General features: G+C 36.6%; 1 pseudogene; it reads right to left on the bottom strand.

Moving 5' to 3' along the window:
- Positions 1-6,854: 6,854 nt before the first annotated feature.
- LOC149801794 (microfibril-associated glycoprotein 4 pseudogene) lies at positions 6,855-10,365 on the bottom strand (annotated as a pseudogene).
- Positions 10,366-14,722: the final 4,357 nt, after the last annotated feature.

The following is a 14,722-nucleotide window of genomic DNA, read 5'->3' as shown; positions in this document are numbered from 1 at the left end:
ATTTGTTATATTTTTCAAAGCTTGTTGTTTTCACTCCTTCTCGTGTTACTGTTTATTCGAGCCTAAACACGTAACAAGATATGCTCTTGGATGCACTTCTCGCACGCTCGATGAACCCCACAGAGATTAGGAATGTGAATGCCGGTCTCTTGCGTGCAATCGAAATCGAAAAAGATGAAATTCCCTTTCTTCTGGTTATATTCCTCCTCTTGTTTGGAATGGTGTGTTTTAATGTAGTATTCGTGTTCCAAATTTACGATCTGGCAACAAATGTGATATCGTTTCTTTCTTGAACATACGTGTGCCTTGGTATTATTGGTACGTATGCCTTGTCCACAAGTAGGGCACACTCTCAGGAGTTGACAAGCACTTTTATGCTGTGAACATTGCGTCTTTAGATGTTGTTGGTAACAGACAGGGCTGACAAAAGTTCGCTGACAAGCAGGGCAATGCACTCGCTCTCCTCCTTCGTCAACACAGGGTTGAAAGGCGAAACGTCCCGAGCATTTCGATCCACAATGCTTGTGTTGCCCTCGATTGTTATAGCAATGATCACATTTCTCACAGTAATAACCATATCCCAGGAATGCAGCGATACTGGTGATGACATTTAAATGTTCATCTTGATGATAGACGTGAATGTATTTTCCGTTTTTTAAATCTTTGCCTGAAAACAACAAAGGTCCACGCACTTCTTGGGGGTGTACTTTGAAGGTGTAGAGCGTAGCCAAGGGGTCTTGCATTATTTGCATTTCAGGAATGTCACAGGGTGTGTCTTTGGATAACCCCGCTTGCTGTGACAAGAGTTCTGCTTCCCTTCTTTCTTTAGTTCGGTCCGATTGTCGAATGCATTCCCAGTCTCTTTTCCGTTATGCCGTGTCGTTCTTATCGGCATACGTTCATCCCACCACGATGGCACAGGATAAACACATCTTGTCTTGAGGATTGTTAATTTGAACGAGGTTCTTTTTGGTACTGCGAAGTTCTTCCACCAATAACACCTTTTTGCGTCCTGTCTTTTGGGGAAGAGAAACGTGGGTCATGAACAGTGTCGCTTTTCAATCGGTGATGTGAAACTTGTCGTTGGATTGTTGCACGTGTTGAATCTTGTCAATGACTTTGAAAGGTGTTAGTTCTGCTGGCTTGCTAAACTCGATCAAAGTGGGAGACTTCAAACTGTCGTGATGAATGGAAAGTCTCAAGCGACCGTCTTCTTTAGCTTCACATTACCGTTTCAATGTGGTTAGCAAAGAATTCCACACCTCTGCTTTCTCCAACGGCACGTCGGACTTTAAATCTTTAAACTTCTCCGCGTACGTGTTAGCCGTAGTTCTTCATTTTCTAGAGGAGCGTTTTTCCGTCTCTCAAATGTGGTAGTACTTTTGAGGAGTTAATGGTGGACTTCGGTTGGGTGTATGCTCTCTAGGAATGGATTCTGGCTCACTTATGTCATCTTCAAAATCGCTGGCATGAATTTGATCCAAGACTTCGGCTACTGTGCGAGGCGACAAATCACGTTTCTAACTTTTACTTTCTTCTCCTTTCTCCATGAAATGATGCGATCGTTTCATCTTGACTGCAGAAAGGCAAATGACTACATTTTAAACGCCATGGGTCCCTATATTGATATAAAACCAGGGTCTTCCCTATATAAAGGGTCAGTGTATTCCCTTCCAGTATTCATTTCACTCTCAAACCGACCAGAAAGATGGAAGGGCCCACACAGATCGAACTTCTAATCGGATCTTGGCGATGTGTCATACCAAAGTTTTTTTCAGTCAAGCCGACGGACTACTCACCTCATTTCGAGAAAAAAGTGTCAGAAGAGACAAAAGTCAAGGTACCTGTTATCGCTGCCAAGAGAAAGGACATTGGTCTTCAGAATGCCCTAAAACAACAGGAGCAAGAGGAAGAGGGGGGGGGGGTTAAAACAAGAAGAAGAGATACCCTCCGAAAAGGAAGAATAAAGACACGCACAGAAAGAGAAGAAAAGAAGACGGGGAGATAGTGAGGAAGAAGAGAAGGGAAAACCAATGAAAGGGAAGAAATTTTATTTTTAAAAAACAGAGGGAGTGAGAAAAAAAAGGCACAGAAGAAGTCTATGAACTTTGTAAAGTGTTGTGAATTGGATTGTAAAATTTATAACAGAATAGACCAGACAGAAGACATAAGTGTCTCTTGGTTCTGATTTTTATAAGCATAATAAGAACCTATACTCACACACTCACGCACAAACACGTATATCGAAGGGCAAAAAAGGGATTTTTAGTTTTAACTGATTTTTGCAAAGTGAATACTATCTCTTTTCGAGAGAAGTGAGTGGCCCTGAAAAGGACCGTTGGGTGTTGTTTTTTTATTTTTTAAAAAAAACAAACTTAGGAAAGGGAAGTAATCGGCTTTAACTGCCTTAAGTCTGTGCCACGGCCAAAGCCTACTTCTAGACTGGCTCCTGTCGATGATTTGGTAGAAATCACTAGGGACTAGGGATGGTATCGCAGGTGTATTAATATGGTTGGGCTGTTTGGCACCGGAAGGTCTTTTTCTCTTGGTTCGTACTAAAGAAGTCTGATACATTTGTTTCAAACTCCTTAACTCTGCTAAAATGTCTAAGAGTACCGTCACTGTTTGACTTTCACTGTCCTCCTTCTCTCCTAGACCTTGTTTCTTCTCTGCTGCTTCTTCTTCTTCCTGTCGATTCTTTCTTCGTGCCGCTGTTGCTGTTGTTGTTGAAGGAGAAAAGCTTGTTCTGCTTCTTTCTGCTCCTGTAAAAAATTCTCCAATTCTTCTTTCTGTCTCTGTTTAAAATCCTCGACGTGTGGTAAAGAAGGAGAAGGCGTTGAAGGTACTGGAACCGGAACAAATTCTTGCAAAGAAGAAAGAAAATCGACTAAATCCCAATTAAAATCGGCCTCTTCTTGAAGTAGGACTGTGTTGACTTTGGTAGCCGCTGCTATATCATCGCTTCTCGTCTCCACGGCCGGTGCACCCCAATTCATCATCTTCTTAGTTTCCGTCATGTTTGAAAACTATCGCATTGATTCACTACACACAAACGCTAGCGCACCTATATAGGGAATGTGACGTCACATATAGCTCTCTTCGGATTGGAAGACAGGCTCCACACTGTTACTGAAATTTGTAACGCGTGTTAGGATTGGTGAAAAAACTCAATCCGTTTCGCTCCGATCTTCCACTTCATTCCCTTCACCTGTTCTCGTCACAAGATGTGAACTAATGTTCTATCATCTACTCTCGTATCGTTGATGCTATTCCCCACAGGCTTACCCATGTATGGCAAATCATCATGGACAATCATCCGGATAACCGATGCAAGCGTTTGGAAAAGAAGGATTTATGTGGAGAGACAAGGCTGTCTGAAGAAAGTCATCATCTACGGTCCAGAAGTCGTAAGATGTCTGAGGAAGAGAAGAAGACCTATGTTATGCCCTCTATGTTAACGGAATGGCGTTAAAAAATATGCCAAAGGCCCTTTTCAGGGCCACTCATATGCCTCGAAAAGATTTGCTTCAATGTTCATCAGTCTATGTATGTGTCGTATATCTGTATCTCTGTCTATAAAGAAGTTATATGTCCCGCCCCGCCAAGCGTTGTTTATTGATTTAGTTTATGAACTAGCTGAACTTACCCGTCACCCTCTGAACTAGTTGAACTTACCCGCTACCCTATACAACAACCCAGCTTACAACAACCCAGCTTTTCCTTGTCGCTATACAGACCCAATATTCCCCGTATATAATTTCCCTTGACGCTAAAAGTGCCCAAGCTGTGCTAAAACAATCTTGACCCTAAACGTATCCACGGGGGCCTGTAATGTATTTTATCATCGACCCTAAGCGTACCCAGTGTGATTTAAAAATTGTTGACCCTAAACGTGCCTACTACCTTTTTGACTGAGTTTTCCATTGACCCTAAACAACCCCATTATACTACTCTTGTTTATGTCATCTGAATAGAAATCATTGTACATCAAAAAGGTATTGAATAAGTAAGTTCTCCAGATCACGATTTTAAATTGTCTATACATGTATTAACTCAATTCAGATTATCTTCGAGACAAGCAGTCTATTGTTTATTTTTCATATTTATAAAGCATAAATATCATACCATTTAAGTTTACCCAATTTCAATAACTCTCCCTCCAAATTTTCCAAAAATATTTTGCAGAAACCAATTTTTGTCATAAATATCCTCAGTTGCCAAATGATGCCATATTGAGAAAAACTTATGAAATAACACGAATGAGTGTAAGTAAATCAATGTTTACTCCCCTTTGAAAGAAGCTTTAAGAGTGTCTCGTCTAACCCTCTGTTTTACCTATCAAAATAAACTGGAAATATTCTTTTTTTCCCCAGTTCATTTTCTACATGGGACTGATGATTTGGTAGACTAAAAAGAATTGCATGAATTAGGCCAAATCAAGGATTTTGTTACAGTAACTTTTCCAATAAGGGATAAATTTCTTCTTCTCTACCAGCCAAGCAGTTTCTTTACTTCAATTTTCTTTGAATAATTAAGCTCTGCCACATCTTCCAAATTCAAAGAGATTTACCCCCGTAATCTAAAAATATACGTTGACCAGTTATATCAATTTCTGAACATTTTTTATCTTTATTTGAGCATTTTGTATTTTCAATTTCTATAGCTTTTGATTTAAAAATTTGACAGTACAGACCGGATAGCGGGGCAAAGTCATTAAAAATGTTTATGTTTGTTTGAATAGGAAAGCTATAGTTGCATACTACCCTAATTTAAACTCCTTTTCAAAACAGAAAATCTGTTTTAGTTAGAGTGCAGGATATTCAATTCCTTTCATAAGTAAGCTGGTAGCCAAAAGGGGTCTCCCTCGTTAACTTTCAGTAATTTAAAAAATGTCCGTTATTAATTGCACAACTATTTTATTTATTTCAAACTACCCTGAACGAGTGACAAATGGATTTTCCAAAATGAAAAGATTTCAGAGTTGTTTTCAAAAGGTCACATTCAACAGAATAAGTAGCATTTTTTAAAGTGTTCAATAAGAAGAAAAAATATTAATGTATTTCCTCAAGACGTATGCTTTGTATTTTCACCAATAAATCTCCCTTTTATAAAACCCTTTTACTGTTGATAACAGGATTTTCTTTACCCGGTTAGCAATAGATGTAGAAAGCAATCTTGTCATCTACATAAAGCATGCAATCGCTGAAGAGTATCAAATATGGTTTAAACACTCGGCAGTTAAAAGGAAATGGTCCAGAAAATTCCTTTAACACAGTAGTAAATCTGCTTCATATTTTTGTATTCATAGTATGCAAAGTTTGTATTTCTGCTTTAATTTTCCCGAAATTTTGTTTCTCTTATTTTGTTTTACCATGTGAATACCTAATTGATTCTAAGTTTATAATCGTGTTGAGAATTTTTATATAAAAAATTAATCATTAAATTGGGTGTTTCTTACCAGCATCACATCAGTATTCTTCTACTGCATTGGTTGTATACATTTTGAATAATATTTAGTTTGCTTGCATAACATGGTATTGAATTTCCAGTATCCAGAACCTCCACGTAATGTAGATATAGACACTTCGATTGTTATTGCTGATGGAGCTGTTCAAGGTCCAGATACAATACACGAGTCTTTAAAACCTGAAAACATGGCCGCAGAGGGTTTGCCTAATATCAAGAAAAATAATCTACTCTCTTGACAGAATTTTCTTCATGATCTAGTGAATCAATTTGATTTCCGGATTGCCGTTCGGGCCATATAGTGTTTAACGTGCAAAATATAAGAATCGGGCTCCATGCATGTTCTAAACATTCCAGTCACCACAAATATTAACATAAAGATTACCACAACGTGTAATATTCTCATTCAGATTCTTAAAAAAAGTCAGCATTATAATCATGATGACTGTAAATTCTATAAGAAAATAATCAGCGTAATTATCATGATGGCTGAATTCCCCATAAAAAAGTAAGCATTATCATGATGACTATGAATTCTCTAACAAAAGTCAGTATTATCATCATGACGAATGTATCGGTTCTCTAAGAAAAAATCAGCATTATCATCGTCATGACTTAATTCTAGAAAACAAATCAGTATTATCACCGTCATGAATTAATTCTATACAAAAATCAGCATTATCATCGTCATGACTTAATTCTATAAAAATAAATCAGCATTATCATCGTCATGACTTAATTCTATATATAAAAATCAGTATTATCACCGTCATGAATTAATTCTATACAAAAATCAGCATTATCATCGTCATGACTTAATTCTATAAAAATAAATCAGCATTATCATCGTCACGAACTAATTATATACAAAAGTCAGCATTATCATCGTCATGACTTAATTCTATTTTTAAAAAGATCAGCATTATCATTGTCATGACTTAATTCTATAAAAAAAACTAAGAATTATCATCATGGTGACTATGAATTCTCTAGCAAAAGTCAACGTTATCGTCATGATGACTGTATAATTGCAATGCCAGTAGCTGGTACAGGAAAGTAACATTTCCATTGGTCAGAATGTTACCACGTGATCAAAACGAATTGCGTTCATTTCTGTATGAACTGTAAGGAGAACTACTTTTCCACTTCTATAAATAGAGTCACGTGTACAACATAAGATAAACACCGCCAGTTAAGGCAGACATGAAGTAAGCATTAAAGAAAAACAACATTCTAACAAACAAACAAAAAATAATTGAAAAAAAATTTGGCTTCCATTGGTTGAAGGACTGGTATTATGATGACCTTATTGCGATCAAGCAGGACATCCCAAGTGCTATAAATAGCCACGTAACAGAAAAACCACAAATATGTATTACTACGCTCAATTAAGATTTCTGTTTTTTTTAATGATGCAAACAAAATAACATAACCAATGATTACAATTTCAATTATAAGAGTTTAACGTTGTTTTTCTGAGTTCATCGTGGTATAAACTGTCAGTTCCGACTCACACAGCTTACATAACGCCCTTCGGGCGTTATTTGCTGTGTGAGTCGGCAAGTGACAGTTTATACCACGATGAACTCAGAAAAAACAACGTTAAACTCTTACATGTACTCTCTTGCATAAATATTTGTCTAATTTTAACTAATTAATCTAAGATAGTGTATCTACCCAAGCAATCATATACGTTTCTGTAAATAAACAAAATTCTAAATTATTTCTGAATATGATAGCAACACCAGTACTATTCTAGATTTATGGCTGCAGTTACACTTATGACCCATACAGTCTGTCAATACCTTTCAGTCTCAACTGTAATATGTGTCTCTTATAAACATGTAATGAATTTTTTATTTTGATTATCTTCGCTAGCCAAGGTTCCGATATGATAACCCTATCTAAATTTTGGCGGATAGAACATATATTGGTGCTTTGCGGTAGCGACATCTATTGGATTTCATGAGTTGCCTTCCTTAGTATGTAATGCCAACTAACCAATAGCGTGGTTCACTGTACATTGGCCGAAAATAGTTTAGGCAATTGACCTAAAAAGAATACTTTGTAAGTTTAACATCGAAAGTAGTATGACTCTGGACTCTGTACCAGAGGAAAACCATTACAGGTCTATTAAAGTGAAAGGTATTGGTGCAAACACGCACCGGCAGTGGAAAATTGCTTATTTATTAGTCAATTCGAGCTATGTGCCCCCCACCCCTACTCGATCATGTAGGAACGGTGTTCAAATTTGCACAACTTACTTTAGATTAGATGCGGTGGCTTGCGGCCGCATCCAGTAAAATTCACATACCCGAAGCCCAGAAATGTCTGCTCGATGCGCCAAGGTGTAGATAGGGTTATCACATCGGAACCTTGGCTAGAGAAGATGTGTTTTGGTTGACCCAGAACTGTGTAGACTGATAAATTGCATCAACAAAATTATGATCTGGGTTATGGTCCAATGTTAAATTTTATTTTGACTTAGACTTTCACTAAGCTTATAAAACTATGCATTACACATCCGGTAGAATGAAATGGATTCACATACGTTTTTGAAAATCATACAGAAATGTATAGTACAATATGGTGTAACACTGGGTACCTGTGTGATATTGCCCAGTGCACCATTGGGTACATATATGATGCTGTCCAGTATAGAGATATATTTGCCTGTTCTACACTGGAGTGCTTGTATACCATATGTACTCTCTCATAAGTCGAGTCAAATTGCAAAGAACACTGACCCTGGTCAACCATTGAATAATGTGCTGGGAGATCAGGGTCTGTGTTCTACTGATCACTCCTCACAAAATGCATCGACGTATATCTCTGCTGGTACATAATGTAATGACAGATCTGGATCTGTGGAGCTTGCGGTAGGATTTGACTTGGTGAGTATATACAGAGTTTGATAAATTAGGATCTCTATGCAGTGTGCTAAACATATTTTGCCCACCCATTTTCTTTTTTTTTTTTTCCTGAAATTTTTGTTGCCATTATATGTAAGTGCGCTGTATATATTGATTTCTTCTATATGTGTTTAGTGTAGTGACAAAATAAGCGAAATACGTTTATTTACGAAATAAAACCAATATCTATGGGGTGGGTGGGGGTGGGTAGGAGTTAGATTAAGAATATTGGCCAAGCTGTGGATTTATATCGCCTATCGACTATTACCGGCTTTACAAATGAATAAAGTTTATCCACAACAGCATCCACGATCTTTTTACAATGCTTGTTATTTGCCACTCTTTATTGTGGTGTCGTTTCTTTAATTAAAAAACAAATTCAAGTCGGACGACCTAAAAGTAAACGGCGTAACCCGTACGAAAAACGGCTCACTATTATTTTCTAGGGTCAGAATAGTTCCCGATGAAATTTGCGTTACATAAGTAACCGTATACGTATCATCATAAAGCAACTATTCCAATCATGCACAATGAATATTTTCTTTTTTGTGGCCCAGTCATAATAGTATTTTTTTTCTAACTGAATATATATATATATATATATATATATATATATATATATATATATATATATATATATATATATATATATATATATATATAAGTGAAAGCTGTATCATACACTGATTGAATATCATAATACCATCTGGCTAATTGTTCCTTCTATGTTTAGGAGAAAAACAATTCTCTTACTTTGTCTTGCATTTGCAAACAAAGTTTACTAATAAAGTTATAATTTCGATTCAAAAGGCTATTTCTTATGGACTATATAGAGATTCTGCGCCGTCTGTGTGTATCCCTAGCATTAGAATTTAACAAATTCTCACAGCAAAATACAATTATTTTCCTAATTCAGCCATTAAGGTCATTTAAGCCCAACAGTTTCAAGCGAATACGTTCGTTAAATTTATACAGACTTGACTATTCTTTTTTCTTATGCATCCAGCGGCGAACTTTCATTTCACTTCCAGAAACACTTTGATAATAACCAGTCGAAGTATACCAAGTCAGACCTTTAGCATATTCCGTGGATCCGTATAGCCCATTGAGATTTGATATATGGCATTTATCATACCACCAAGCACCGTGATAATCCGTAGCGCAATTACTAGGTTCATAAATATCGTTATCTTTGTCCTTTGTTGAAAACTTTTGTCCAAAATGACGACTACTACTTAAACTATCACCTGCTGTGCCAGAATACCCATCGACAAAAATACGATAATATTCATCTATCCCTTTCACATAAAATACATTGTATTTTGCAAAGACACGGCTCCCATTATTTAGAATCATATCGACCCGAAGTTCATACCATCCTTGCGAAGTTATCGTGTGTAGCTGCTGGTTGCCTAACCAAAATTCTCCGTCCAGATTTCCGAATCCTACTTGGTAGTCAAACCATCCACGATAGAAATCTTCTTTCCCGTCAGTCCGTCTCTGAAACACTGTCCAACCGCCATCCTCTGTCTCCTGGTCGCACCGCACGGAAAAGCCAGAAGTTCCAGTGGGAAAGATTTTGTAGACTCCCGATGTTGCAAAACCCATCAGCATCAAGTCCTGGCAGTCACTTGGTCGAGAGTCAAGATCCAAAAGTTTAAGAAGATTCTGGAAACGGGTATCTTGGTTGTCCAAGAGAGCACTGGACACATTCTCAAATATTTGCTTGACCTGATCAGCCTGTAAGTGGGATATCACAGTTACCATATGTTTCTTCTCAGAGTTAAACGACGATTCTGTTCCAATTTGGATTATTGGATTGCAGTAACATGATGCTTCGGAACAATTTGAAATACCTAGAAGTGCTTTAACCAGCAGTAAGAAAAGAAGAATGCTTGCTTTCATTTTACCCTACGAATTTATCCACATTCAGACGCACCTCAGTACGGTTTGCTGTCTTACTTCAGTACACTTCAAATGACGTAGTTTGAATTATTTATACACATTTTTAAATGGGGATGTACGTCATAGAATGGAAGAGTGAACTACAGTGATTTCACTGAAAGCTTTCTCTGAAATGATGACATATGTAAAACTGGTGATCATTCCACCGTTGAGAGAGAGAGAGAGAGAGAGAGAGAGAGAGAGAGAGAGTGTGTGTGTGTGTGTGTGTGTGTGTGTGTACCATCTTTGCATCCCTATAAATGACTCACACCTAATTTTGTATAAACCTTGCTTGGCATCTGCTCATGACCTTAATGCATGTTCGATCATGAGTTTGACCTAAAATTTATGCCGCAAGCGAAATAAGGGCAAATAACAAAACAATTTTGAATCGTTGTGTGCAAAGTTTTGTGAAAATTCAGTCTCAGACAATATTTGAACATTTTCCTGGGCCTGGTTTCACAAAAAATCACAAATATCTGCATCAAATTCATACTTCGTTTCTATAACTGGCGTTTTAGGAGTTACTCTCTGTTGTTATGTTTTGTAATAGTACTGTAAAACATCAATCTGATTTATGTCTGTTTTCAAGTTAAGCTGATTATCAAGTGTCCATTGCTTGATTTCAACTGGAGACAAAACACCCTCAAACCAACATAATAAATATTATCTCGCTTTAAGTGCAAACTGATCCTAATTACTCAGGCGTCCTGGGCTAACCCACATCACATCATTGCAACTCCCATCTGAAACAAACCAACATAAATTACTTCAATAAATCAATTAAATTAATTTATTTCAGGTTTCAAGATCTAGCCAATGTGAGATAATCAGACCTTTATGGCCCTGAAATCACTGCGCAAATAATCTAGAGTTTTATACCGTATATGTCCTATTGAACTATCAGCGAAACACACGCTCAAAACAGTCAAGCAAGCAGTTTACCTGCATGCCACTCTTAAAGTCCTCTATATCCAATGATGACATTAACAGATTCAGTACTTGAATTTATGACACAATTATCTAGTTGCCAACTAAACTGTAAATTTCTAAACAACCGTATATATCCAGTATAATGTATATTAAATTAATTATTTTAACTTCTTTCTGAGTATTGTTAAAAGAAACAAAATATAAAGAAGATAAAAAAAAACAATAAACAAAGGAACTTGAAATTGTGAATAAGCTGTAAAAAAAATTGCATTTTGAATTAGACTTAGATGTGTATTCTTTAAAGGAGCAACACTCTAACCGCTTTGACACATCCACCAAATAATGAAATGATCAAGCCCGTTAATTGTGGAGACAGAGTCACAAATGATCCTCAAATTTCAGATTCATTTAATGTTCTACAAAATCTGGTTTCTTCTCGACTCTTCTAGACCTTGTTCTGTAGAACTCTGCCGTGGTTTCATCTTTTGCCTAACACATCTTGGTGCTCTCCTGTTTTTCCTTCTTTTCTAGATATTCACTGCTCTCCCCATGCAGACCTTTACACTCTGGTAGGTTTTCCTATATTTTCCGAAGATGTTTTCAGTTTCTTCTATGTTCCCCTTCGCCCTATGTTCTAATGTTGTATAATCCTGTAGCTTGCGCTGTGGTGATCACAACTAACGAGTCCCTTTTTCCTTTCTGTTGAATAAACTGTCGTACGTTTTCACTAGATCCAAACGATCTTAGTCGTTGTATTTTTTCATCATAAGACTACTTTTATATTTCTTGCGGGGCCCCGAGTGGCCGAGTGGTCTAAAGCGCTCTCCGTTACGGATCACTGCCATCTCACCTCTGTCTGCGGCGGTTCGAGTCTAGGATTCAGCCAATGTGGGTATGTGAGAAAGCTTGCCAGTAGCTTCTCGTGGGTCGGTGGTTCTTTCCGGGGTTTTCCCGGGTTCTTCCTCCACCATTAATACTGGCCGCCATGTATAGCCTATCGTGTGCTGAAAAATGGCGTTAAGCCCCAAAACAACAACAACAACAACAACAACATATTTCTTGCTTCTGTTTCAAATTCTATGTGTAGTTTTCACCTTGTAATTACTTTCGGCTATGCAGGTGGTGGTTGACAGACTAGATTTCAACCTTCTATTCATCACAGTCTGGGCTATTGATACAACATTGGCAACTGGCTTGTTTCTATTAATCAACTTACCCATGTAAGTCCTTTCCATTTTATGGACAATTGTGACTTCTAACTTCACATGGAATTCCTTGCGTTCTAAACATTAAAGACCGTTGGCGTTCTCGTGTATTCTATAAGTTCAGCTTAGCAAAATATCGTAGTAGACATAAAAGCGGTTCAAAATGTCCAGCTGTGTCAGTTTTGAAACACATTTGTTTTATTTTTGTCTGTTCTTTCCCGATGTCATTTTCCAGTCTTCGACCTGTTTACTGTACATTTGAAATCAGAATGAATATTTTCTGTTCCATTTTACAGTATTTACACAATGTCTTAATTTTCTTTCTTCTTGTTGATAAAAAGCCATTTTGCAATTATTCTTAGGGATCTATAGATTGATGGGGTACTCATTGTATTTCATCAAAAAACTCATCTACTTTTTCAGATTCACGTTTTCTTGATTCACATCTAAGTTGCGGATTCGCGCTGCAGCAAAGCTGTATCTCTGCTGTTTCATGTACATGTATGGGTTGTATAATGTTAACTGTTGTTTTCAGACGATATTTATATATATTCTCGTGAATAGGAAACACATTTAAAATTTATTTGGTTTCCTTATTCGGCATAGTCTCCCAAATTTCCTATCCCGTATTGCCTGTTTTAATTTTGGGTGTTGTCATTGTTTTACGACCTGGTTGTGCACAATATAATGTTTTTTATTTTGTATTGTAAGTTGTTTATTTCACAATGATATTGAAACGTATACATACCAAGGACCTGCTATATTCTGTTCTTGTACAATTAGAAAACCTCACCTGAAAAACGAGCATATCGAATTGGTGTAACATCAACAAGACATCTGATGTGCTGATCTTAAAAAAAAAAATTACCAAAATATGGATCATCGTCAACTTGTATTTGTTATATATCTACAACAACATCATCTTCATATAAAAGATTTTTAACATAACAAGAAAACATCATAATCAATTTCAGGCTTTTTCAGATGTTTAAAAGTTAAGAAATTGACAGTGCCCCACTGATGAAAAGCATCATGACTTATTGAAGACAAAACAAAAAAAAAAAAAAACTAGAGAAACTAAAGAGTACACACAGAAATTGAATATAAGAATTTCAAATAATTTAAAAACAAATATATAGCCGGAAAAACTTTAACTTAAAATTAGTCGGCAAAATGAAAGGGAAACTAATCAAGAAGGCAAATCAAATTTTGTGGGAATGGTTGAACTGTTAAACGTTCCAGTTATAGTCAGCTGTAATTTAGCCTACTCCATCATATATTAACATTTTTCTTCCCATTGATACTTTAGACAGTCTACAAAAGAAACTTCAAAATGATTACATGATATCAAGTGAAATAAAATACTTCACTAGAGTTTTACCGTTCAAATTGGAGGTACCTTTATTTTCATGAGTGCAAATTTGGATACATTCAGACATCAAACATATCGTCCTTTCGAAGAGACACCTATCTGAAGTAACTTTTTGCTTTGGATGCATTTATGCCTCTGGCGACAATTCCTAGAATAGTGGTCATTAGAGGGATAGTTGTTTACCATGACTAAAGCATCGGAAAAATAGATTATTCCATACTGTTAAAAATTTCATCAATGATGAAGTTATTTATGATCATGAATCGAGTTTCTTAAAAAGAATTTATAAATTTGTAAAAAAAAAATATGTTTTCGCTGGTTTCCATCTGTTTGGTGCGTGACCAGTAAAATCATTTCTTTGTTGCTCAGTTTCGGACAGATCAAATGAAATGATATAAAAGTATAAATATTAAGGCCATCTTCACTGACAAGTTCAGGTTTACTAAAGGTAAGTCCTCTAAAGTACAAGTCATTGATGCAATAACCAACATTTTCAGAGGCAGATTTCGTTTAATATTTTCTTTCAAGTTTTTCAAAATTATACGTCTTGCATTTTGAAACAATCTAAAGTTTGCATCACTTTAGTCTCTTTGAGTATGGTATTAAATTATCGCATTCTCTGCTTTCATTTTGCCATCGTTTGTCATATTCCTGTTTGTACTCTGTTTTTCTCTCTCCATTCTGAAGGTATAATGGTTTTGGCTCTCGCATAAGGTGGAAGATTTACTTGAGTTAGTACAAAATAGAAATGCTAACGATACGAACTGAATAAACACATAGTTACTTGAACATCATATGCATAACCGCATCCAAGGCGGACGCTTTAACCACAAGGCGGACGCTTCAACCACAAGGCCACCGAAGCGGTCAAAACACAGAGATCAGAGAAA

Source organism: Sinohyriopsis cumingii, chromosome 4 (genome assembly GCF_028554795.1).
Source record: "Sinohyriopsis cumingii isolate HCF-2022 chromosome 4, ASM2855479v2, whole genome shotgun sequence".
In the NCBI taxonomy this organism is placed as follows: domain Eukaryota; kingdom Metazoa; phylum Mollusca; class Bivalvia; order Unionida; family Unionidae; genus Sinohyriopsis; species Sinohyriopsis cumingii.
This window is presented reverse-complemented; position numbering and strand designations above follow the sequence as displayed.